This window comes from Capricornis sumatraensis, chromosome 3 (assembly GCF_032405125.1).
Source record: "Capricornis sumatraensis isolate serow.1 chromosome 3, serow.2, whole genome shotgun sequence".
Taxonomy (NCBI): domain Eukaryota; kingdom Metazoa; phylum Chordata; class Mammalia; order Artiodactyla; family Bovidae; genus Capricornis; species Capricornis sumatraensis.
This window is the reverse complement of record NC_091071.1, coordinates 159,661,729-159,688,114: the sequence shown is the minus strand read 5'-3', so window position 1 is coordinate 159,688,114 and position 26,386 is coordinate 159,661,729. Positions and strand designations below refer to the sequence as shown.

The following is a 26,386-nucleotide window of genomic DNA, read 5'->3' as shown; positions in this document are numbered from 1 at the left end:
ATTCTAATAAGACTCAAATGTACTTCCCAACCCACCCCCATATGGATTCTTATTAACATCACACCCAAAAGAAAAAATTATACATATATGTGCGTGTCATATGTGTATCCCTATTATTAACACCCAAATTTCTTTACTGCCAGGGCTTATCATTATAGCTTTGTAGCAATCTCATAAACTAGAGAATTTAATAAAATTTCAACGGAAAAGCTCCCAGATAATTTTGGAGAAATAGTCTATATTTTTCCCATTGACCTTCATGTTGATTTTCAAATCTCCAACTATTGTGACAAGTTTGCAATTCCCCTAAATAGTTATATATATATCGAACATCATTACTTGTAATGGGAGTAATGGAAAAATATGGCCATGGTCATTAAGTAACCGGCTTAAAAGAAATCACAAAATAAACCCTTCAGTATTAGTACAGTGTCCTATGATACCAGGCATATGCTCAGCAGAAAACCAAAAGTAATTATGTCTTTGCTTAAGAAGAGCAAAGACATAAAAGAAAAGCAAATTCCTCTCAACTGGAATCACTAGAGATGAAGAGTACAAACAAAAAGATAGTGGCATTCCCCCAAGCCTCTCTTATGCTGTGCACCCAGGCTCACGTTCTACTTGCTTGACGTCTGCTCAGACCCAAAGGCCCCTTCTTCTTCTCTTCGCTTCTCACCTGTCTCTCCACTGATGGCTGCTCCTGCTCCCCTGGGCTGCTGGGCTCTCCTGTAGGTCTCCTGACTCCTTCCAACCCCCCTTTCTTCGCTTTTCAGTTTCCCTCCATCCTTACACTCTATTTTACGTATATTCATGGAATTCCACTCTCATGGTTTCTATAATTCTTTTTATCAGGATGGTTCCCAACTTTATATTTTACAGCCTTTATTTCTCAGATTTCAGAGACACAACCTTCTAGGAAGAATAAAATCTGTCCGATATCTTGCTCTCACAGAATGACTATTCAGCCATACCTTCAATCACTAATTTATTTAATAACAAGTGCTGATTGCATGCCAGCCCCTGTGCCAGGCACCAGAGGCACAGCAAAGACCAAAACCCTAGCAATCTCAGTCCCTAAATGGCCCATTTCTATTTGTTGAGGGAAATAAAAATACTGGCTGCAAAAAAATCACAGGATGAATAGAACGACATGCTAAACTTAACAGTGCAAAGGCGGATAAAATCATAACCAATGTGAGAAGTGCATAATATGTGTCAGGCTCTGCTTTGACAAAGGCCAATAGAACATAAAGTTTTGAGTTTTAAGTAGCCAAGATCAATCCAAGTCTTTTAAGTAGCCAAGATCAAGCCAAGTTGTTTCATATCAGATCTGTGGCCCAGTTTCCTTTCTTGTAAGTTACACCAAGTCAGACATCCAAGGTGAGGGGTATAGCCTGTTTGTAACAAGGTAACAGAAAATCCAACTAATTCATGTGGAGATCAAATCTGTAATTTGACCTTGTGGGTCAGGCAGGCACAGTTCTAAGAACACCAAAGACAAAAGATCACAAGTGGCGTTTACTATAAGATGAATATTGTCCTGTATATCAATATACAGAAATTTCTAGAGAGCTAAGCTAAGCTTATTTAACTTATATGCAGAGTACATCATGCGAAATGCTGGGCTGGATGAAGCACAAGCTGGAATCAAGATTGCAGGGAGAAATATCAATAACCTCAGATAAGCAGATGACACCATTCTTATGGCAGAAAGTGAAGAACTAAAGAGCCTCTGATGAAAGTTAAAGAGGAGAGTGAAAAAGTTGGCTTTTTCGCAGAAAACTAATATGATGGCATCCAGTCCCATCACTTCATGGCAAATAGGTGGGGAAACAATGGAAACAGTGAGAGACTTTATTTTCTTGGCCTTTAAAATCACTGCAGATGGTGACTGCAGCCAAGAAATTAAAAGACAATTGCTCCTTGGAAGAAAAGCTAGGACCAATCTAGATATCATTTTGTCTACAAAGGGCATGGTTTCTATAATTCTTTTTATCAGGATGGTTCCCAACTTTATATTTTACAGCCTTTATTTCTCAGATTTCAGAGACATAACCTTCTAGGAAGAATAAAATCTGTCCAATATCTTGCTCTCACAGAATGACTATTCAGCCATACCTTCAATCACTAATTTATCTAATAACAAGTAAAAAGCAGAGACATCACTTTGTCTACAAAGGTCCAACTAGTCAAAACTGTGGTTTTTCCAGTAGTCATGTATGGATGTGAGAGTTGGACGATAAAGAAAGCTGAGCCCCCAAGAATTGATGCTTTTGAACTGTGGTGTTAGAGAAGACTCTTGAGAGTCCCTTGGACTGCAAGGAGATCCAACCAGTCCATCCTAAAGGAAATCAGTCCTGAATATTCACTGGAAGGATTGATGCTGAAGCTGAAACTCCAATACTCTGGCCACCTGATGCGAAGAATGGGCTCATTGGAAAAGACTCTGATGCTGGGAAAGATTGAAGGCAGGAGGAGAAGGGGACAACAGAGGATGAGATGGTTGGAAAGCATCACCGACTTGATGGACATGAGTTTGAGTAAACTCTGGGAGTTGGTGATGGACAGGGAGGCCTGGCGTGCTACAGTACATGAGGTCGCGAAGCGTCGGACACAACTGAGCGACTGAACTGAAGCTGTGGGAGACAGCACAGAAGCGAGATTGATGAGCTGGAAACTGGAGCAATGTGTTTGGTTTTGAAAGGGACTTGTTTATTCTAATCTGTACCCAGACCATAACCAGTTATACCAGCTCAAGGAAGAGCAGGTTGGGCCCTTGCTCCAACCCTGCCCTCGCGTTATAAACACTTCCTTCCCCTCACACTCAGCATGTCCCAACCTGAACACTGGAAGGTCCCTTCCAAGTCTGGCCCTCCCGCCACGTTCCAGATCTCAGGACACAGGATCCCCACCTACCTACCTATTCATGTTGGAGATGCTGATAACATCCTCAACACATACTTTCTCCTCTTCATCCCCAAATCCCAACCACCACACTTTAATGCTTCCAAACTACTTTTTATCAATCTCTCTCTTTCTACCCCTAGATCCACTACATTAACCTAAACCACCATCATAGCTTGCCTGGATTACAATAAATTCTGCTTCTCCTTCTTATATCCACCAACCACTTTCCACCACTGCTCAGAGTAATCTTTATAAAACTGAAGTTGGAATACCCTGCAGTAAGCCATCGAAGGCTTATTGTTAAAGGCTGGATGAAGTCCAAACTCTTGACTACAATTACATGCTCATGATAACCAGTGCCCTGCCGGCCCCTCTGGGCTCATCTCACACTGCTGCTGCTGCTGCTGCTGCTGCTGCGTCACTTCAGTCGTGTCCAACTCTGTGCGACTCCATAGACGGAAGCCCACCAGGCCCTCTCGTCCCTGGGATTCTCCAGGCAAGAGCACTGGAGTGGGTTGCCATTTCCTTCTCCAATGTATCTCACACTAGTCTCTGCCTTATCCGCTATGATCCAGCCACTCAGGTGCTTCCACCCAAGGAACTTCACGGTCACAGCATAAATGCTGAGGGCAGAGTTATCTGTTTTAGCCACCACTGAATACCCAGAGCCTAGCATAGTGACTCATATACTCATATAAGTTATAAGTGTTTGTCCAATGAATCAAAATATTTAGCATGTTAAATACATTTCTACCTTATACAATAAATGAGACTGACTGACAAGGTCTGAATACCTATGATACATTCGTCCCTAAGTATTTTTCTTATAATTGCAGCAGCCTTCCTCACAGCACTATACATATTATTCCACTTAATACTTTCAGTTCCTGAATAGTGTTTGTAACGTTTACCTCAACTTTACAGGAATAAACTTCTGCTCCATTTAAAATGTATTAGTAAGTTGCTTTGCCAGAACTATTTGATAAAATAATGGCATTTTAATTATGTAGTAATACACACCAGACAGCGCTACACCAAGGTTGTGACAGAGAGAAATGGAAGACCTCTTAAAATATTGATAGGAAAATTAGCCGCATTTACTTTCAAAGAGAAATTAAAAATTAAACAGGTACGTAATAAGAAAAACTGAGTGGTTACAACAAACAAAAGAAACTGAATTTATAATCTGGGAACCCAACGTGTCTCACAGGGGAAAGAAAGGAGTTTTATGAAAAGGGAAAAGAAACTAAGTACAGTGATTCTCAATTCTACTTACAAAAGCAAGAAATATTTCATCATCACCATTTACCATGGTGACACTGTATCTCAATTTTCAGTTTAAATGTTCAAGAACTCAGGCTATTAAACTGCAAACATATATACCAGTTACAAATTATATTCCCGATTTGGCATCTGATAGTAACCAAATTAATACCACAAGAAAGAAACTACAGTCCTAATAGGAGTAACCGAACACTATTCTGAAAACAGCCTTCTATGTCATTAGAAGTGCAACAGATCTTAAAACTATTCACTGAGAGCTTTTAAAATTGTGTGAGATTTTTCTTTAAGAATCAATAAAAGGATTATCAATGCATATTTGAGGTAGAATAATGATATGTCATTATTACTATTTTCACGCCTTTGGAAAATTTCATTTAGGTTCCATACATATTTAAGCATATCCTCTAAAAAAAAATCATAGAGAAGAATGTATGTTTGTCCAAGTCACTTCGCAAGTATTTATCAGAGGCCCGCTATCACTCAGGTTGAATATTTTGCTAATGCCTGACTTTCCAGATGCTTAAGCATCGATTTTTAAAAATTGAGCTATAATTCACACACCATAAATTTTACTCTTATACTACACATCTCAGTGGGTTGTGTATATTCACAAGGTTTTACAATCACCACCACCATCTAATTCCAGAATATTTTTGTTCCATTCAAATGAAACTCTCTCCACTTACCTCCTCAACCCTCCACCTACCCAGTACCCAGCAACCACTAATCTACTTTTCACCTCATTGAATCTGCCTATTCTGAACATTTCATACAAACAGAATCATACAGCATGTGGCCTTTCGTGTCTGGCTTCTTTCACTTAGCACACTATTTTCAAGGTGCATCTACACTGTATCAAGTATCAGTACTTAAGAGTTCCTTTTCATGATCCAGCAATATTTTATTATATAGATAAACCACACTGTTTTATCCATTTATGATGGACATTTGGGTTACTCCCACTTTTTTGGCTATAAAGAATGCTGCTGCTATGAACATTCACGTACAATTTCTTTGTAGAAACATATCTTTCCAGTTCTCTTGGACATATATCTAGGAAGAGAATTGCTGGGTTAACTCTGGGGCTTCCCAGGTGGCGTTGCTGCTGCTGCTGCTAAGTCGCCCCAGTCGTGGCCGATTCTGTGCGACACCATAGATGGCAGCCCACCAGGCTCCCCCGTCCCTGGGACTCTCCAGGCAAGAACACTGGAGTGGGTTGCCATTTCCTTCCCCAATGCATGAAAGTGAAAAGTGAAAGTGAAGTCGCTCAGTCATGTCCCACTCTTAGCGACCCCATGGACTGCGGCCTACCAGGCTCCTCCATCTATGGGAGTTTCCAGGCAAGAGTACTGGAGTGCGGTGCTATTGCCTTCTCCCCAGGTGGCGCTAGTGGTAAAGAATCTGCCTGCTGTTGCGGCAGACTTAAGGGATGTGGGTTCGATCCCTGGGTTGGGAGGATTCCCTGGAGGAGGGTATGGCAACCCACTCCAGGATTCTTGTCTATCTGAAGAAGCCCATGGACAGAGGATTCTGGTGGTCTAACAGTCCACAGGATCTCACAGAGTCAGACACGACTGAAGTGACCTAGCACCGTAACTCTATGCTTAACTTTTTGAGGAACTGCTAGACTGTTTTCCAAATTTTTGTGCCATTTTTCATTCCCCTTCAGTGTAAGGAGCTCCAATTTCTCCATACTCATACATACTCAACAGCACTTGTTTTTATCCATCCTTTTTATTACAGCCATCCTAAGTGGGTGTGAAGCAGTACCAACTTGCTTTTCTCTAGTGACTAATGACGTTGAGCACATGCTTAAATTGCTATTGCTTAAAATACAGATATGCATGTTCACTGGTACACGTAACCATACAGATGAACATGTCCCTATCCTCAGCCTCCCTCCCACACCCCCTTCAAGGAACAGTTTAACAAACGCTTCAGAAAAAAAAAAAAAAAAAGAAATATGATGAAAAAAAGATGGAACCACAAAGTCATTCTGGTTCAACTGCCAGAATTTTAGCACTACCATCCATCTCTTCCCCCGTGATGATATGTGCTAAAAGTGAATGAGAATGTACTTCAGTAGCAGGGGCCAGGCTGGGGCCAAGGCATTCAACTCTACACACTGTAAAATCTTGTTTTGAAAGATGCAGAGGGTCAGTGTGATTTATCGATTCAAATAAAGTAAAAAAAAACTATGGAAATAGCAGATTGGATATGCTAAACATAAAAACGTCCTGCACTTTTGAAATTACAAGAGCTGAACAACAAATCAGAGCATCATAAATACCACACTGACTTGGATATTCACCCAAGTGAATTCACCAAACAATTAGATCCATCTTTTCTCTCTCTCACTACCAGCATAGTCCATTTTCTCTAAGAATGAAATGAAATGGATCATTTCTTCTCATTGCCATCATTGCCACCAACTCTCAGCAACCTTTTCATTCATGGCTTTTCTAATCCAAACATAAGAGACTGTCTTTACCACCTGTTAATATAGGGCCAATAGATGAGAATGCTTTGTTCCAAGACAATAATAATACAATCTGTTGTTCTTCCTGTAATACATCTTAGCATAATTTTATTTTTCCTAAAGGTATTAGCTCCAAGAAAGCCCAATTAAAAAGTGCAGATTTTCAAGATATTTTTGAAAGTAAAAAAATGCTTCAGTATAATATGTATTTGCATTTAGTGGAAAATAAGAATTTATGAACCAAACACTTGTGAAGTAATTTGTTCCCCGTTTCAAATACATGAATGCATTTCAAAAAGCTTACATAGCTTAAAAAGTGATACAGTTGTTAAATACAATATACATAGTTATATCAATAACATAGGAAGTATACTTTTAAAACTTAGTACTTAAAACATTAAACGTAATAGCAGATGGCCTGGCTTCACACCACTGCATGGTGTTCAATTGACCAGAATGCATCATCTACCTGGGTTGATGAGTCAACGGGGAGCTCCAGGGGTGCTGCGACAGAGCACCATCAACATTTTACGACATAAACAACAGATTTTTTTCTGGCGATCAAAATCTGTTACATGACCTCATGAGCTACGTTAATGATAAAAATCAAAGAAAATCAGTAGGATTCTGTTTTCTTATTTCACATTAGAGGCAGAGAGATACAAAGAAATGACAATCGAATGAAAACCGACTTCATGAATAAACAATGAAAACTGGAATCAAATTATAGGAAGAAGGTAATTGGAATCTAGTCTTCATGAATACTGTGACACTCAGTAATTACACTCCAGTGTCTATTCATGGAAATATCTACAGCTTGGACTCTGGTCCAGAAGAAACTGGGAATTGTGAACACTTTCCCTCTTTGAAGACTGCTGACATCTCCATGTACACAATGGTTCTCCAATCTCATACACTTCATCTTCATAACTATGTAAGAAACTCTTACCCAGGTAGAGACAACCATTAAACTCTCTCACAGATACCAAAGGGCTAAATCTTTCTGATTTTCAGCTACCAGACCTAGCTTAAAGACACAAGACCTAGTTTTTAACACATGAGAGCTCCTCTTTCCTTCTCCCCCTTATATACCATCTCTCCAAGTGAAAACAAATACAAAATTTCCCATACCTTACTGGAACTAGGTCCAACTGTCCTTTACAAGGCCGTCTTAAGTACTAATACCAATGCCGTCCATGTGGAAGGCAAAATAGATGACCTCTGGGGAGTTAGGATTTAAGACCACTAAAATGAGATAGAAGTTAAGAATGTTCCAGACAAGTAAGCAGCCATTAATAAGGTCATATGTGTGCTGACAGACCCAACCAAAGGTCAGACCCTTATCACCTGATGCTCCTCCCCCAATCTTACTTAAATTATGCCTGACTCGATTTGCTTAAAATCCAATGTCATCATGTTATTCCCTGCCCCCAATCCGCCATGTTTTCTTACCTAGATCAGCTTTCTCTACGTCATCATTGTAATAAGACTGAACAGTACCATAGTTAACAGAGTAGACTCTGAAGCTTAATGGCTTGGGTTCAAATTCTGGCTCAACTGTTTGGAACTGTATGATCTTGCTGTCATTTGTATGAGCTTGTTGTGTCCAACTTCTTGTGGACTGTAGCCTGCCAGGCTCTGTCCATCGGGTTTCCCAGGCAAGAATATTGGAGGGGGTTGCCGTTTCCTTCTCCAAGGGATCTTCTCGACCCAGGGATGGAACCCACGTCTCCTGCATTGGCACACGGATTCTCCACCACTGAGTCACCAGGGAACCCCTCATAAAACAGATACTAAAGAATAATGAGACCTGTCTCATAGAGTAGTTGATGAGTGAATATATGTAAAACACATAGGACAAGGCCTGAAATATACTAAGGAGTTTGTAAGTATTAGCTGCTATAATCATCAGATCAACTTCAAGCATTTTAGCCTATACATCAGTCCTATAATATCTGTATACTGTTCTCAATAATGGAGTCTCTGGTGGCTCAGAGGTTAAAGCATCTGCCTGGAATGCGGGAGAGCCAGGTTCGATCACTGGGTTGGGAAGAACCCCTGGAGAAGGAAAATGGCAACCCACTCCAGTACTCTTGCCTGGAGAATCCCATGGAGGGAGGAGTCTGGTAGGCTACAGTCCATGGGGTCGCAAAGAGTCAGACACGACTTGAGTTCTCAGTAATAACTAATATTTATGCAGCTATTTGTACTTTACAAAATAGTTAAGTATACTTGCTTCATTTCACTTAATTCTCACAATCTGGGGAAGACAAAGTTAGTTCCATGTTATCTACCAGCTGGTCTACCCAGCACTGGCCAAAAAAAAAAGTCACTTTACTGTCTTGCTAGTCATTCTGAAGCCTGCTCTGGACAACTGCCCAGATAAGGAGCTCAATGAAGCTTCTGCCCTGGAGACTTTCTGGGGATGTTAAATTCCTCTGTCCAAGGTGCTAAATAATTATGGCCATCTCCACAGATGGGCAGTCCTATGGGGCTCTCTCACCACCAGAGGTCACCAAAGTGAATTTTACATACATACCATAGCTTTTAAGTCTGAGTACTCAGAACATAACTGCCCAATTTAATGGAAATCCTTTCAGCAGTTTTGGTAAGAAAGCTTCAGAGAGAGAAATTCCATTTCTTTCTTATTTAAAGAGACCAAGATGACAATGCTCTTAAACTGGACTGCTGCTGCTGCTGCTAAGTCGCTTCAGTCGTGTCCGACTCTGTGCGACCCCATAGACGGCAGCCCATGAGGCTCCCCCGTCCCTGGGATTCTCCAGGCAAGAACACTGGAGTGGGTTGCCATTGCCTTCTCCAATGCATGAAAGTGAAAAGTGAAAGTGAAGTCGCTCAGTCGTGTCCGAGTAGAACTCAAAATCAGCTCATCACACCAGACAGTGCTTGTTTATCTGGCAAGCCCTTCAACCTTCTGCCTCTCACAAATGCAACCCTTGCCGCTACTGTCTACGCTTTTGAGAGACCACCATGGTCCTATCCATCACTCTAAAAGTAAATGTCCACATTTCCGCAGGTTTCCCAGGTAGTACTAGTGGCAAAGAATCCATCTGCCAATGCAGGAGATGCAGGAGACCTGGGTTCAATCCCTGGCTTGGGGAAATCCCCTGGGGAAGGAAATGGCAACCCACCGCAGTATTCTTGCCTGGGAAATCCCATGGACAGAGGAGCCTGGAGGGCAACAGCCCATGGGGTTGCAAAGAGCCGGACACGACTGAGCACTTGTCAGCAGCATATTTCCACAGCACGTAAGAGATTCCTGGAATGAGAATGACTATACGGGGTTCAGTAAAAATCTTTTGGAATTTTAGGTTGTGATCTAGAGGCAGACCAGGAAACAGCTCAAACTTCTGATGCACAGTCCATCTTTTTTTAACTCAACAGAAACTCTGAAACAAGATGTCAGCTACTTTGCTTTCACATAACTGTTTCTTGGTGGTAAATTCAAGTTTAAGAGAATTCTTGTAGGTTCTAAAAAAAAAAAAGACTAAAACAATGTTTCATTTTTAGCTCAATCTCTCCTTATATAGCATACAATTCAATGAGAACTATTTTAGGTAGTAATAAGTGAGAAAAGGGTGAAAGTTTAAATATTTCCATTTAGTCAAGGGTTTGCTTGTATGAAAAATAAGATCTCACCAAAGAGCTAAGGTAGGGCCACCCAGTTTAAAGTGGATATTGCTCGTGGCAATAATGAGACCCACTGAAATGGATGCATCGTGAAGTGAGCTATCACTGTGGGTGGCGGGCTTTATCTCACCAGGAACTCTGGGAGCTGGTACAGATAATACCTCAGTGTTAATGCCAAGGGCTAGAACTCTGCCTTAACTCCCTGTCACTGGTGGCTTGTCAGAGCAGGAAAGGTGGGTGTTAGGGGCCACAGAAAACACTCGGGTAAAGAACCGCAGATACTGAAGGCTGGAAGTCTGTCAGAGGACATCAAGGGCACAGGGATGTGAGACACACTCCCTGCCACTCCTCCCAACCCATTCAATTCTGCCCCAACCTTCAAAGCGCCTCTCCTGAGTTGCATCCTTAACGTCAGATTCCTCAGCCATCTCAGCATTCACAAAATCTCCCACAATGCCTTCCATGTGTATGATCCACCTGTGCCAACAGGATGTCACCAGAGGCTTTTTATCATCTCCACCACACTGTGTTTTCAGGATACCTCGGGGCTTGAGAGCACATATTCTGGAGTCTAAACTAGTCCCAGTGCCTGGCTTTAGCCTTAAGAGCTGTGTGAAGTTGTGCAAGTCACTTAACCTAAGCCCCTGTTTCCTGCCATGAAAATGGAATAATAATAATAATAGCTAAACCTGATCCTGTCCAAGTCTCTTGGACAGCAGGGAGATCAAACCAGTCGATCTTAAAGGAAATTAATCCTAAATATTCATTGGAAGGACTGACGCTGAGGCTGAAGCTCCAGTATTTTGGTCACCTGATGCAAAGAGCTGACTCATTAGAAAAGACCCTGATGCTGGGAAAAGATTGAAGGCAGGAGGAAAAGAGGGTTGTCAGAGGATGAGATGGCTGGATGGTACTACTGATGCAATGGACATGAACTTGGGCAAACCTCGGGAGACGGTGAGGAATAGGGAGCCCTGGCGTGCTGTGGTCCACGGGGTTGCAAAGAGTTGGACACAACTGGGTGACTGAACAACAAACTTGATCCTGGAATTCCTGCAAGGATTCAGTGACCTAAAACACCAAGTGTTCATCCTAAGGAATGATGTCAAGCACACAGTCGACACATTCAATCTCTGCTCGTGTTTCAATGACTTAAACAGAGATACCCATTTGTTATGGAGTTTAAGTTTTCCTCAACACGGGTCAAACACAAAAGTCAGAAAACTTTGACTAAAGTTACACTCTTACGTAGTAGGAGTTCATCCTTGGCAGCACTGTTCTCAAGCTTTACACACGCACGATTACCTGACAAAGTTAACTCATAGATCAGGACCCACATAATGAAGGCTGCCTCAAACGTCTGGCTCATGCCACAAATCTAAACCCAAGTCAGCCTGCTTTTATGGGAACAACCTCGCTGCCCAGGAAACCTAATGCCAAGCACAGTCCTCCAGATCAGGTTTAGTCAGGTCACCTTACTCTTTTGAAAAACAGGTCCTGCTCGCCTCAAAAGGAAACCATCCCCTACTCCCTAGCCAGCCATGCAGTTTCTTCCTTGCCTATCCTAACATTCTGTAAAACTCACATGCGTACATGTGTGTGTGCTCAGTCATATCCAATGCTTTGCGACTCCATAGACTATAGCCTGCCAGTCTCCTCTGACCATGGAATTTTCCAGGCAACGATACTGGAATGGGTTGCCATTTCCTACTCCAGGGCATCTTCCTGACCTAGAGATCAAACCCGCATCTCCCGCGTCCCCTGCATTGGCAGGCAGGTTCTTTACCATTAGGCCACCTGAGAAGTAAAACTTGCTCTGGCCCCAAATTTCCGAGGAATAAGGCTCCACTGCTTGGGAGGCGCCCTGTCCCCACACTCTAGGAACAAAGGACATCAAGCTTATCACTAAGTTGTCTTAGTTTTGTCATCCTGCATATCCCATTCAATCCTCTAAACTTTATGTGGCAGGTATTATTTCATTTTACAGATGAGTGGGGATTTTAATCAAGATAATCTGGCTCCAGAGTTCTTGTTCTTAAAAGGAAGTTGTGAATCAGGTCTGTCTGCATGAAAGTTGTGAGTTTTTAACTCTTAAGATAGCCTATTCTTGTACTCTAGCAGTTTGTCAGAACAACCATGTAAGCTTCTCAGTGAGTTACTACTGCTCAGTGGCCATGGTTCTAGGTAAGCTGTAGGGCAGGAGAGGTGCACCCCCAAACAGGCCACTTGGCATAAGGATTATCTTGAGCTGAATATAATTAAGAACAAGCAGATACAACTGAAGCTCTCTGCTTCCCCAGTCTGCTTAAAAGCAGGACATAAATATGTGTACCCCTCCCCTCTACCAGGCAGGACAAAAGTTAATCACCAGAGACAACCTTAAAATTGGCTCCCCAAAAAATCTGCACAGCAGACTTCATCAACTAGCCCTAATCTTCCATGAGTTCCCTGACCCTTTTGCCTTCCTGCCACTTGCTGCCCTAGAAACTCGAAGCCCTTTTCCTTTGCCCTGTCACTTCTCAAAGAAATGTACTCTTCTTTCACTAGGATGCTGTATAAGCCCAAGCTCTAACCAACTCTTGAGCTACTCATCACTAGGTATGGTACTTCCACCATCTGAGCCACCAGGGAAGCACACTAAAAGCTGTACTACATGAATTCTCCAGGCAAGAATACTGGAGTGGGTAGTCATTCCCATCTCCAGGGGATCTTCCCAATCCAGAGATCGAACTCGGGTCTCCTGCACTGCAGACAAGGAGAAGTGGGCATCATAGGACGAGATGGCTGGATGGCATCACTGATGCAATGAACATGAACTTGGGCCAACTTTGGGAGATGATGAGGGACAGGGGGACCTGGCGTGCTGCAATCCATGGGGTTGCAGCAAGTTGGACATGACTGGACGACTGAACAACAACAAAGATAATTCCACTGTGTGCACAAGCTTAGCTGCAATTCTCAAAATAAGCCTTTATCTCCAGATCTGGGGGTGACAGTTTGCCCTGTGACCTCACTGATTTTCAGTTTGCTCAGGGTTCTTCTTCTTGTGAAAACCAGGGTAATACCTGCAAACGACACTTCAACCACCAAAAGAATTAGGAAGGACATTATTTGAGCATAAGGACTTGTCTTTGCTAAGAAAGTGCAGTTGGGGACTTTCATCACACACCAAAATATATATGCACTTTGAAGTATTTCAAATGTAGAAAATTTCAGAACATAGAGCTTTTACTCTACCAAATGTAACTGTTTCGTGACACAAAGTAACTTGAGGTACAAAGTAATGTTCAAATACCCAGCTTCTTTTGGTAATTGTCATTGTCATAGCTTAAAAAACAACAACAACAAAATCTGTTTCTAAAATCAAGTTAAGAAACAAAACAGTAATCCAAATGTCACTTTTCTCATTTTGGAATATACTCTATACACATAGAGAAGCTGAGGAACAAAAGCCCCTGTTCCATTGCTGACTTTTCTCCCACCAGGACCAGGGCTCGACCTGGCAAGGACTCTGGAAAGAAGGGCTTAAAGCAGGGGGATATGAAGGGTGCCCTGCCCAGCATTCTTTCACCTGCAGGCCCAATCCTGCAAAGTAAGGCTTAATCTAAGCCACAGAGAGGCAAACATCTTTTCTGCCTTTTACGTGGGCAGTAAGGAGATCAAACCAGTCAATCCTAAAGGAAATCAACCCTGAACATTCATTGGAAAGACTGATGCTGAAGCTGAAACTCCAATACTTTGGCCACCTGATGTGAAGAACTGACTCATTGGAAAAGACCCTGATGCTGGGAAAGACTGAAGGCAAGAGGAGAGGAGGGCAGCAGAGGATAAGATAGTATCACTGACTCAGTGGATGTGGGCTTGAGCAAACTCCAGGAGATAGTGAAGGACAGTGAAGCCTAACGTGTTGCAGTTCATGAAGTCACAGAGTCAGATTTAGTGACTGAATAACAACCTCTTTAGTGACACTTTTCCAACTCTTAGCCCTGTGTTTCACCCTGGAAGGGGTATCTTCTTTTCACATTCAACAAATACTTAGATAGCACTCATGAAGTGCAAAAATTTCTATACAACAGCCTCTTTGGGAGGAAAGGGTAACCTTTACCCTATCCTTGCTCTTATTTTACTCAGGGTGGTCATAATACATAAGAAAGTACCCAGTGATGAGTAACTCAACAGATGGCTAGAACTTGGGCTTATACAGAATCTTAACAAAAGAACAATACATTTTTAGAGAAGTGACAAGGCAAAGGGTTTTGAGTGTCTAGGGCAAATTTCTTTGCCAAATCTCCAAATGCTGCCTGGTCGGATCACATCATTTTGCCTTTGAAGGACTTCTGCAGAAATGCACCTTCATATTATTCGAGGCCCTGACATAGGTCTCACGCACCCGAGGGACTGCTGCAGAGGAGTCATTTTCACATTGTCGTAAAACACTGTTCAGACTTCTCCTTCTCTGTGCAAATTCCTACCAGAGCTGGAAAAGGCTCAATTTCACCTAAGAAGTGCCTGTGCTCTCTTCTGCTGAGAGCTACTCAGTCGTTTGGTTGCTTTTTTCCCCCCTTTACTACCAACTTCTGTCTTAAGTCATTTCTAAAACTGACACTTTCTGGAAATCGGCAAATGTGCCAATTTGTGCCAATATAAATGTACAAATATGTGCCAATATAAACAGGTGTTAAGTCAATTCAATTCAGAGAATACCTTAGGGAGGATTCCTCACCTGCATCAGACTTTGAAAAAGCAGATAAAAGGAGGAAAGGTATTTGTGCTGTTAGTATATGTGTTAGTCACTCAGTCATGTCCAACTCCTTACAATCCCATGGGCTGTAGCTCGCCAGGCTCCTCTGTCCATGGAATTCTCCAGGCAAGAATACTGGAGTGGGTAGTCTTTCCCTTCTCCAGGGGATCTTCCTGACCTGGGGATGGAAGCCAGGTCTCCCTCATTGCAGGCAAATTCTTTACCATCTTAGCCACCAGGGAAGCTGTTAGCATACAGACAGCAAATAGGTGAAACATGCTTGTGCGTGCCTGCTCAGTCATGTCTGACTCTCTGTGACCCCGCAGACTGTAGCCCGCCAGGCTCCTCTGTCCATGGGATCTCCCAGGCAAGAACACTGAAGTCGGTTATTTCTTCCTCCAAGGATCTTCCCGACAAAGGAATTAAACCCACACCTCCTGCACCGGCAGGCAGATTTTTCACCATTGTGCCACCACAGAAACCCAAAATATGCTTAGCGAGGTTTAAATGCATTAGTCTGCTCAGTTCTGCTATAATGCTTGTTTTGTAACAAGTAGATTTGTTCAAATGCAATTAATATTGATATATCAGGGAACAATCTGAATACAAAGTCTGCATCGGATTTGCAAAGTTTCATCGGCAAGAAGTCCTAAGTGAATGCAGGAAACTGCACTCTGCTAAAGCAAGCTGTACAGAAATTCATAAAATGTACACATTTGCACACTCTGAACACCCACCAGTGGCCTAAAGTTCACTGCGTATTTAATGAGTTACTCACCTCCACGTCTCCAGCTACGACTCACCCATCCAGATAATCCTTCCTCCACCACTTGACAGTAATTCACAAGCTTCAGTCTTTCTGACAACAACTTCTGACAGCGAAGTTTAGAACTTTGGGAAGGTAAAGTGCCATATTTCTTATGTACTTCTGTATTTATCATTTAAGGAGTGTAAAACCAGGCTAACATTAGTTTCCTATCTTTTTTTTTTAAAGGTACCACTGATAAAAGTCTGAGCATTTTGCTCCTAGCACCCTTTGTGCCATAAGCTCTCTGGTTTTTGCTGCATGATTTCGTACAGTCTGGTGGTTTGGGGAATGCCTCTGTCACTTTTGGCAGAGCTGACTATTCCTCGAGTCTAAAGTGTGTGGGAAGGAGGACAGTCTGTATTCAGGAACTGCTGTTCCTTAGCCAATGTTATCCCATATCCACTCTGTATTTTATTTCTATCATTCCACTCTGTAACCCAAACCACCCAGGTTAGAGGCTCTTGTCACTCAAATATTTAAACACCATATACTCTGAACTTTCTTGGACAAATTAGAATAAGAGGGGATAAATTCTCTTTCAACCTACCAAATATGCCCATTTCCCCCCCTTATGTCTTCTCTACCAAAAGCTGTTTCACCTTCCTTCACATGGAATTTAGAACCAAGACTCATTTAATTTTGGCATTTGTTTACTTGACTGCATGTTCTAGGAGTGTCAAGGTTTCACGTCCGATTACAGTTATTCAATGACACAAAACATCTGTGTTTTGGCCAGATGCTTTCAGTAAGAGATATCAGTACAATATTCGAGGGCAACAATTTCAGCAAAGAAGTAAAGGCAGCGTGAAAGTGAGAACCCAAGATCAGATGTTCTGATAACACATGCAGCTCAATGAGCCAACTGCATTTACACGCATTGTGCACGTGTCACTACTAGACAGCAAACAAGGTCAAACCGCTGTCAGTGACAATAAGCTTCCAAACTTCTGGTCAATTATCTGGCTAATAACAAAAGACAAGGCTATGACATCATTACGGCTAGAATTAATTTACACAGATCTGCTTCCTGTTAATCGAATACATCTTTAAAAGCACTTAATTATTTTTCACCTAGAAAGCCAACACTCAGCTTTGTTAGACGAAAAGCAACCTTGCTGAATTCAACATGAGACAGGCTGCTCTAAGACATAAAGGACAAGTCTTCACAGGGCACACTGCTGCAATACAGGAGATGCTGCCACATCCACAGCAAACAGATGCACAAGATGATGGATAGCACAACACATTCGAACAGTTTCTGAAGACAAAGAAGTTGTCAGCGAACGGGGGTATAAACAGACTCTGGCTAAGGAAACATCACAGTGCTTTTTGTCAAAATGACATAGAGGACTAGTAATATTAACATATGCAGTACAGGACAATAGTTAAGGCATGGTCTTTGGTAAAAGCTCCAAAATACGCCAGCCGTGTGACTTTATAGGAAAGTTACTAACTGCTGGTTTCTCACCAGTACAAGGAGATAATGTAGCCACATTTGGGACTATGAAGCTCAAAAGAGATTATGTATATAAAATCATAAATTGGAAAGTGCTATGGTTTTTAATGCATACAAACACATAAAATAAGGTTTAAGATTAAAAACTCTAAAAAGCTTGATTTTATAACTTAGTAACCAAATAGCCTTTTTCTGGGCTACCTATGAGCCTACATTTTTATACTGTATTGTGTGATACAATTATACACTTTTTTAAAAAAACAACATGATGGGCTATGTGGAAGGCACCACAAAACAAAACAAAATTTTTTTAATGAATTTAACAATAAAATTTCAAACCAGAGTTTTTGTCAAGATGATCTTAATCACTACATTTGAGAATTTAATGAGCCTTCATTTTAGGATTAAAAAAAAAAAGTCAGATGGCAAAAGTTTAATTTCCCCCCCTTTTTAGAGTGTTATACTCTTGATTAGATGATCTTTATATATGAAAAATGAAATACTGGATTTTGTATATAATCTTGACTTGTGCTCCATCGTGAGGTGAATTAGTGCCAACTCCAATTCTGATCCATCATCACTTATGATTTCCAGTATCAATCATAAGCCGGTACCTTCTCTCACAGACTACAAGTTTTAGTGTAATGAGGGCTCATTAAAGTTCTCCGACTGACAGCCCTTCAGACGTGGGTCCTTCAACCGGGAGGCGCTCAGGGAGCAGCAATGCCAGCAGTCCACCGTTACTCCGTTCAAGAGGATTTAGGGAATTCCACACTCACTCTCACTCCACACCGGATTTGTTTACCTAAAGTCGTGAAAAGGTGAGAGCCCTAACCCCATTTAAACTAATGCATGTAAGAACTGCTGGTGAATTATTTATGGAACTGAAATCCTCCCAGCACAGGAACAAGTCAAGAGGGGAATGGCACGCCAGACATCAGCAATGTTCATGTTCCTCAAGCACACAGGATGTCGGCTAATTACCAGGCGGTGGAGACAGCCTGGGTTTTTTTGGTTTTGCTTTGCTGTCTGGCCAGCATCACTTTCGTTCTTTCAATAACAGGTGAGAGACGGCTCTCACTCCCATTGGATGTGGTCCTGGAAGGACCACAAATCAAGGGTGCATTTCCTACATGGATTCGAGGGTGACACTGACCAAAACTGGAAGAACAGCTCTCCTCCTGGAATCTAAAACTTGTGCAGTCAAAAAAAAGAAAACTACAGGCCAATATCACTGATGAACATAGATGCAAAAATCCTCAACAAAATTCTAGAAATCAGAATCCAACAACACATTAAAAAGATCATACACCATGACCAAGTGGGCTTTATCCCAGGGATGCAAGGATTCTTCAATATCCGCAAATCAATCAATGTAATTCACCACATTTACAAATTGAAAAATAAAAGCCATATGATTATCTCAATAGATGCAGAGAAGGCCTTTGACAAAATTCAACATCCATTTATGATAAAAACTCTCCAGAAAGCAGGAATAGAAGGAACATACCTCAACATAATAAAAGCTATATATGACAAACCCACAGCAAACATTATCCTCAATGGTGAAAAATTGAAAGCATTTCCCCTAAAGTCAGGAACAAGACAAGGGTGCCCACTTTCACTGCTACTATTCAACATAGTTCTGGAAGTTTTGGCCACAGCAATCAGAGCAGAAAAAGAAATAAAAGGAATCCAAATTGGAAAAGAAGAAGTAACACTCTCACTGTTTGCAGATGACATGATCCTCTACATGGAAAACCCTAAAGACTCCACCAGAAAATTACTAGAGCTCATCAATGAATATAGTAAAGTTGCAGGATATAAATCAACACACAGAAATCCCTTGCATTCCTATACACTAATAATGAGAAAGTAGAAAAAGAAATTAAGGAAACAATTCCATTCACCATTGCAACGAAAAGAATAAAATACTTAGGAATATATCTACCTAAAGAAACTAAAGACCTATATATAGAAAACTATAAAACACTGATGAAAGAAATCAAAGAGGACACTAACAGATGGAGAAATATACCATGTTCATGGATTGGAAGAATTAACATAGTGAAAATGAGTATACTACCCAAAGCAATTTACAAATTCAATGCAATCCCTATCAAGCTACCAGCCATATTTTTCACAGAACTAGGACAAATAATTTCAAGATTTGTATGGAAATACAAAAAACCTCGAATAGCCAAAGCAATCTTGAGAAAGAAGAATGGAACTGGAGGAATCAACTTGCCTGACTTCAGGCTCTACTACAAAGCCACAGTCATCAAGACAGTATGGTACTGGCACAAAGACAGAAATATGGATCAATGGACCAAAATAGAAAGCCCAGAGATAAATCCACACACATATGGACAGCTTATCTTTGACAAAGGAGGCAAGAATATACAATGGAGTAAAGACAACCTCTTTAACAAGTGGTGCTGGGAAAACTGGTCAACCACTTGTAAAAGAATGAAACTAGATCACTTTCTAACACCGCACACAAAAATAAACTCAAAATGGATTAAAGACCTAAATGTAAGACCAGAAACTATAAAACTCCTAGAGGAGAATATAGGCAAAACACTCTCCGACATAAATCACAGCAGGATCCTCTATGATCCACCTCCCAGAATTCTGGAAATAAAAGCAAAAATAAACAAATGGGATCTAATTAAAATTAAAAGCTTCTGCACAACAAAGGAAAATATAAGCAAGGTGAAAAGACAGCCTTCTGAATGGGAGAAAATAATAGCAAATGAAGCAACTGACAAATAACTAATCTCAAAAATACACAAGCAACTTATGTAGCCCAATTCCAGAAAAGTAAACGACCCAATTAAAAAATGGGCCAAAGAACTAAATAGACATTTCTCCAAAGAAGACATACAGATGGCTAACAAACACATGAAAAGATGCTCAACATCACTCATTATTAGAGAAATGCAAATCAAAACCACAATGAGGTACCACTTCACACCAGTCGGAACGGCTGCGATCCAAAAATCTGCAAGCAATAAATGCTGGAGAGGGTGTGGAGAAAAGGGGACCCTCCTACACTGTTGGTGGGAATGCAAACTAGTACAGCCACTATGGAGAACAGTGTGGAGATTCCTTAAAAAATTGCAAATAGAACTACCTTATGACCCAGCAATCCCACTGCTGGGCATATACACCAAGGAAACCAGAATTGAAAGAGACACATGTACCCCAATGTTCATCGCAGCACTGTTTATAATAGCCAGGACATGGAAACAACCTAGATGTCCATCAGCAGATGAATGGATAAGAAAGCTGTGGTACATATACACAATGGAGTATTACTCAGCCATTAAGAAGAATACATTTGAATCAGTTCTGATGAGATGGATGAAACTGGAGCCGATTATACAGAGTGAAGTAAGCCAGAAAGAAAAACACCAATACAGTATACTAACACATATATATGGAATTTAGAAAGATGGCAATGACGACCCTGTATGCAAAACAGCAAAAAAGACACAGATGTGTATAACGGACTTTTGGACTCAGAGGGAGAGGGAGAGGGTGGGATGATTTGGGAGAATGGCATTGTAACATGTATACTATCATGTAAGAATCGAATCGCCAGTCTATGTCTGACGCAGGATACAGCATGCTTGGGGCTTGTGCACAGTGATGACCCAGAGAGATGTTATGGGGAGGGAGGTGGGAGAGGGGTTCATGTTTGGGAACGCATGTACACCCATGGTGGATTCATGTCAATGTATGGCAAAACCATACAGTATTGTAAAGAAAAATAAAGTAAAAATTAAAAGACAAAAAAAAATTAAAAAAAAAAAATTGTGCAGAGATACTAACAGCTTCTGGATCTGATGTTCAGAACATTAAAGAATTTTCCAGATCTACCCAAGTCTACTCTGGAGAAGGAAATGGCAACCCACTCCAATATTCTTGCCTGGAGAATCCCATGGACAGAGGAGCCTGGTGGGCTATAGTCCATGGGGTTGCAGAGTCGGACACGACTGAGCGACTTGACTTCACTTCACTTAACCCAAGTCTACTCAAGCCTCGAGCACTTACCTGGCTGCTGTCCTGTGGTTTTGGCTTTTCTGTAGATTTTCTGAGCTTCTTTATATAGTTCCATTAAATCTCCTGTTCTTGAATAAGTTGGGCTTCCCTTGTGGCTCAGCTGGTAAAGAATCTGCCTGCAATGTGGGAGATCTGGGTTTGACCCAGGGGTTGGAAACATCCCCTGGAGAAGAGAATGGCTACCCTCTTCAGTATTCTGACGTGGAGAATTCCATGGACTGTATAGTCTATGAGGTCACTAAGAGTTGAACACGACTGAGCAACTTTCACTTTCTTGAACAAGTTATCAAGGTAACTTCGTTAACTTCTGTTTTCACAGTCGAAGAACCCTACCCAGATATTAGGGCATTTGCCAAGGGCGAGCAGCAGATCCTAATATCTATCAAGCATTACCAACTCTCATTTTTTGAGTCCATACAACACTCTAGCTGACAGGAGAAACGCAACTTGGAGGGTATATAAGCAGCATCCCAAAGGTTGGCCATACACAAGCCACTCGCAAAGAAAGAAGTGTGCTCAGAGCTGAGGAAGTGAGCACAAGAGCAGCTTCTGCATACACAAGGCAAAGTCCTCTCAATGCCATACACTTGGTGCATAAATTTGGACACTAAATGAAGAATGTTATTTCAAAAGAAAGAATTGATTGTCTTAAATGTGGCTTCTACTTATACAAAATTGATGGTTTTTCAGGAAAACTTCTAATTACTGAAGTGATGTAATCCCTTTGTTCTGCATTGAAAGTAATACTAGTCTATACACCTAATAAAATGTTATCAGTTGATAGAAACTTCTGGCTAGAACTTTAGGACAATGAATTATTCAGATTCATGGGAGGGAGGGAAGGAGAAAGGAGAGGAGGAAGAGAGAGAAGGAAGGAAAAGGGGGGTAAGAGACTTAAATTTCATAGCTTTCAGAAAGGAACACAGAGGTCTCCTGCATGCTTTTCTGTGGAAAAGTTTAACCCTCCTTTCCACCACGATGCACTTCATTAACAGACCTAAATATCCACATTTCTCTAATCATGAACCGAGAGAAGAAAACCAATGAACACGAAACTACAGCAATAAAAGCACTAAGCATGTAAGTCAATGTATCTTCATCTATATTCCATCATTTAAGAAAAATCTGAGCATCTACTAAAAGACAAGCACTGTCCTTATAGACAACCACAGTCTTGAGAGAGAAACACACAAACAGCAACATTACAGTGTGATAAAGAACTGTAACAGGTCTTCAAATAAAGATGCATTAAGTGTTTGGAAAATAGCAAAGGTAAGTTTTAAAATTCGGTATGGGATGTGGACTTTTCTACGGCTCTGTAAAGAATCTGCCTGCAATGCAGGAGACCCCAGTTCAATCCCTGGTTTGGAAAGATGCCCTGGAGAAGAGAGTGGCTACCCACCCCAGTATTCTTACCTGGAAAATCTCATGGACAGAGGAGCCTGCAGGCTACAATCCCCAATCCATGGAGTCGCAAAGAGTCAGACACAACTGAGCAACTAATACTTTATGGGGTATGGGAGGAAAGAAAGAAAGAAAGTCCTGGAGCAAGTATTATCCTGTGGGCAATACCGAGGGAGATGAAATGTCCGGGACACTCAGAGTCAAAGCAGTGGATCCATTCCACAAAGAGAAATGGATGAAATTTTAAGTCATCATTCGGTGGATGTAACAGCTACAGGGTGAATGTTTAGAAAGCAGAAAGGTCCCTTATTAATTCAAAATGAACATTCCTTGGAAAGAGAAAGACCTGAAGACTCTGGCGTGTAGGAACTTCTACTACCTGGGCAAGCAGGCACAATGTTTATTCCTACATCTGTTTAAAGTCAGCATCACAACTGATTCATTACAATATACATCACTGCAAATGTCTTGTATTTGTAACATAAAAAAAGGTAGCAAAATTTCTTTTACAGTGTTGCCCAAAAGACTTTGCTCAAGGGAAACACACACACAGCCTTATATATTATTTATACAAAACTGAAGCCATTGTCATCTGTATCTAAATTTCATTCATAACTATCCTGATATTGTGACTTTGGATTTAAAAAATGCATAAGCAACTGAACACCATCAAGAAACAGCCATTGGTGTAGTAACAGCATTCCTGGGGTTAAAGCCAGATTTGGGGTCAAATCTAGACGCTTTAGTAAGTATGTGGCTTTGGGCAGATCACATAATCAGTCCTGCTGAGCTTCAGTTTCTTTATCCATGGATGATGAAAATTCCACTTACTTTCTGGCGTCATCAGAAAGAAATCCAATAGCCTGTCGTGTAAAAGCACATAGCACATCCCCAAAGTTTGTTTTCCATTCTCCCTTCCTCTCCATAAAGTAATGGGCCTTCTGCCCCCACGGAACTAGACTTTATTGCTTTATAATTATGATATCCATGTAACAATGTCCAAAAGAGGAGGTGGTAAATAACACCAACATGCAAACCTGAATGCACACATTGTTAGCTGGCTACCAGCTAGATCCCCAAGGGCTCTTGCACACTATCTATTGCTTCCCAGAAATTTGATACATTTTCTGTTCTGAATACAGCCAAAATTATCCACGGGCTTTGAAACATCACCATCATGATGTTGCACAGAGCAGCTGGTTGATTGAAAGTGACTCCCCCTCCCCCACACCCCAGCTGTCACCAGGAAACCCTTCTCAATGTGTGAAAAAGGACAATGTGATAATACTACTACCCCTACTAATAACAATCTAACAAATACTTAGCATTTGAGATATTTTTCTTATGAAAGCTCACCCTTAACTGGAAATTAACTCTTTAAGAAAAACCTTCTACCATATAAATGCAAACCAGCTGTTTTCATACAACAGAAAACCAAAGGACAGTAAACACAAGTAATGTATTTCCACTGACTCCTTGTTTCTTTTTCCTTGAGTCACTTATAACGCTAAACAACAGCCAGTTAAAATATTAAATAGTTTTATATGTGCTAACAGATGTAACAAGCTTAGTGATTATAAAAAAAAAAAAAAAAACCCTCAGATGATTTCTCAAAAAATGTGCCTAGATTCCTATTTTTGTATTAATCATGCTGAAGTTTGGATTTTTCTTTTCTAATAGCCACTCATTTCTCTGCAAGAGAAGCATATGTATGGCATGTTTGACATTGCTGAAAATCCTGGAAGTTGTTTTTAGAACATGTTTGTGAATCCCACTCAGGAATTCTCAGCACCCAGACTTCTTGGGTACAGTACAGCTCATCTCCTGAGGATTTCCACACCAAGATGAGGAGTTTCACACCTTCTGACTCAGCCTCCATGGAGGGTCACTGCAGGAGGTTCAGGATAAGCCCTTCAAACTCTCTCAAAGCCTCTCAGCTCCTGAGCTTTCCAAAATGTTGCTAAACAGTTTCCCCTGCTACAAAAATCTGAGGTCCCCTGCTTAGATGACTGACTGGAACTGCAGCACAAAAGGTGATCTTTTTAAGGGGCTTCTATCCCTGTAATAGGTTTTAAAAGAATTTTTACAAATACATGTATAATGCATGGATTATCTGTCCCCACTCCCACATTATCATACATTGCCAAGTAAACAAAATTACGACCTAGTAATGAAATCTTCCGTGCTCACATATTCATATGTAATATACACAGAAATACAAGAGATTTTTGGTATTTAAAAAAATGGAACACAAAACTTTTCACTTTGCTATCATTAAGCATCCATATTCCAAAATAATGATTTCAGAGCTGACAGCATTTTCTTATTCTTTGGTGCATGTATTTAGTGAAGTCTCATCTCCTGTGACAAGAGCCCCTTCCTCTAGCTATCCCTGTTAACTGAAGATACTTAAATATTAACCCCCGATCCTGACCTTGTGCTTTCAGTACACACACAGAACAATGCAGGAAAGTTGCTCGGTTACAGTGATAGACCTGAAAATGGTGTTCTTCCACTGGGTTTAGAGTTGTAACTTGCTCCAAGTGTTTGCTTTCTCTAATACATAATAATGTGAAAGCTTTGACTCCTCAGCATTTTGCTTTAAAAAAGAAAAAAGCAGTGCAGTTAGGTAATTAATAGAATCACCTCATTTATAAAAATATTACGAGGCAATAAATGAGATCAAGCTAGATTTGAGGTGATAACTACCTTTTCTTCCTTGTCCAATGTTTACCAGCTACCTGAGCCTCTCAGTGTAACAGACGTGTTTTGCACTTGATTTTATTTTATTCAGCGTCCTAAAGTAGTCCACACCATGGCTCCTATTCTATAGGAGACGAAATGAACACTGGGAAGATATTAACTTGTCTACTTGACATGATCAGTACGTAACAAGAAGTGGTGTTCAAAGCGGGGTCTGCCTGACCCCAACCAGAGATCTGCCTCTCAGACACAGACGACAAGAAAAATGGGCCTTTGTGAAAAGTGAACACTTCATGGTGGGACAGTGTTAAGTTAGTAGCAACATTAACAAAACTACTTATAGGAGCTGAAACCTACGCCGACTCCTGTTTATCTGAAAACTCACCACAATACCCAGGAACCACACAGTGCGGACTTAGGAGCAGAAGACTAATCAAAGTGACATGCAGTCTCAGCCACAGTGTGGCACTCTTCTCAACATCACAGTGAGTCTAGGCTTTAGGGCAGCTGCTTCAAGTCCTGAATACTTCTCGATATACCCCCAACACTGACGCCCTGAAAAGGGAGGGAAAAAGTTGTAAGCAAACACTGCAACTGACGTTTGGTCAAAACAGTGGATGGAGGGCATATCTTAACTTAATTCCTGTGATGCTTCCAGAGAACAGAGATAAGGAGATAGGATAAGGCCTTCTCTGCTAATATTGTGGAGCTGTATGACACGTGGGAAAAAAAGATAAGGAGAGAAACATCTTCAGTCTTGCCTCTTATTTCCAAGTCACTGCTCTGTAATACTTCTCAACTCTAAGGCTGAGGCTGAGGCTGGTCTATGGTCAGTTGTCCACTTTACCTTTTTTTTTTTTTAACAAGTTCTGGGTCAAAAGAAGGTAC

The 26,386-nt window shown here is 41.1% G+C and overlaps 1 protein-coding gene across 1 annotated transcript in view; it reads right to left on the bottom strand.

Moving 5' to 3' along the window:
* The window catches only part of RHBDD1 (rhomboid domain containing 1), a 136,882-nt gene extending 110,847 nt beyond the window's left edge, over positions 1-26,035 (bottom strand). The window contains exon 1 of the mRNA XM_068968808.1: positions 25,884-26,035. The gene's annotated coding sequence lies outside the window, so the exon portion shown is untranslated. The remainder of the gene's footprint in view (positions 1-25,883) is intronic.
* Between the last annotated feature and the right edge of the window lie 351 nt (positions 26,036-26,386).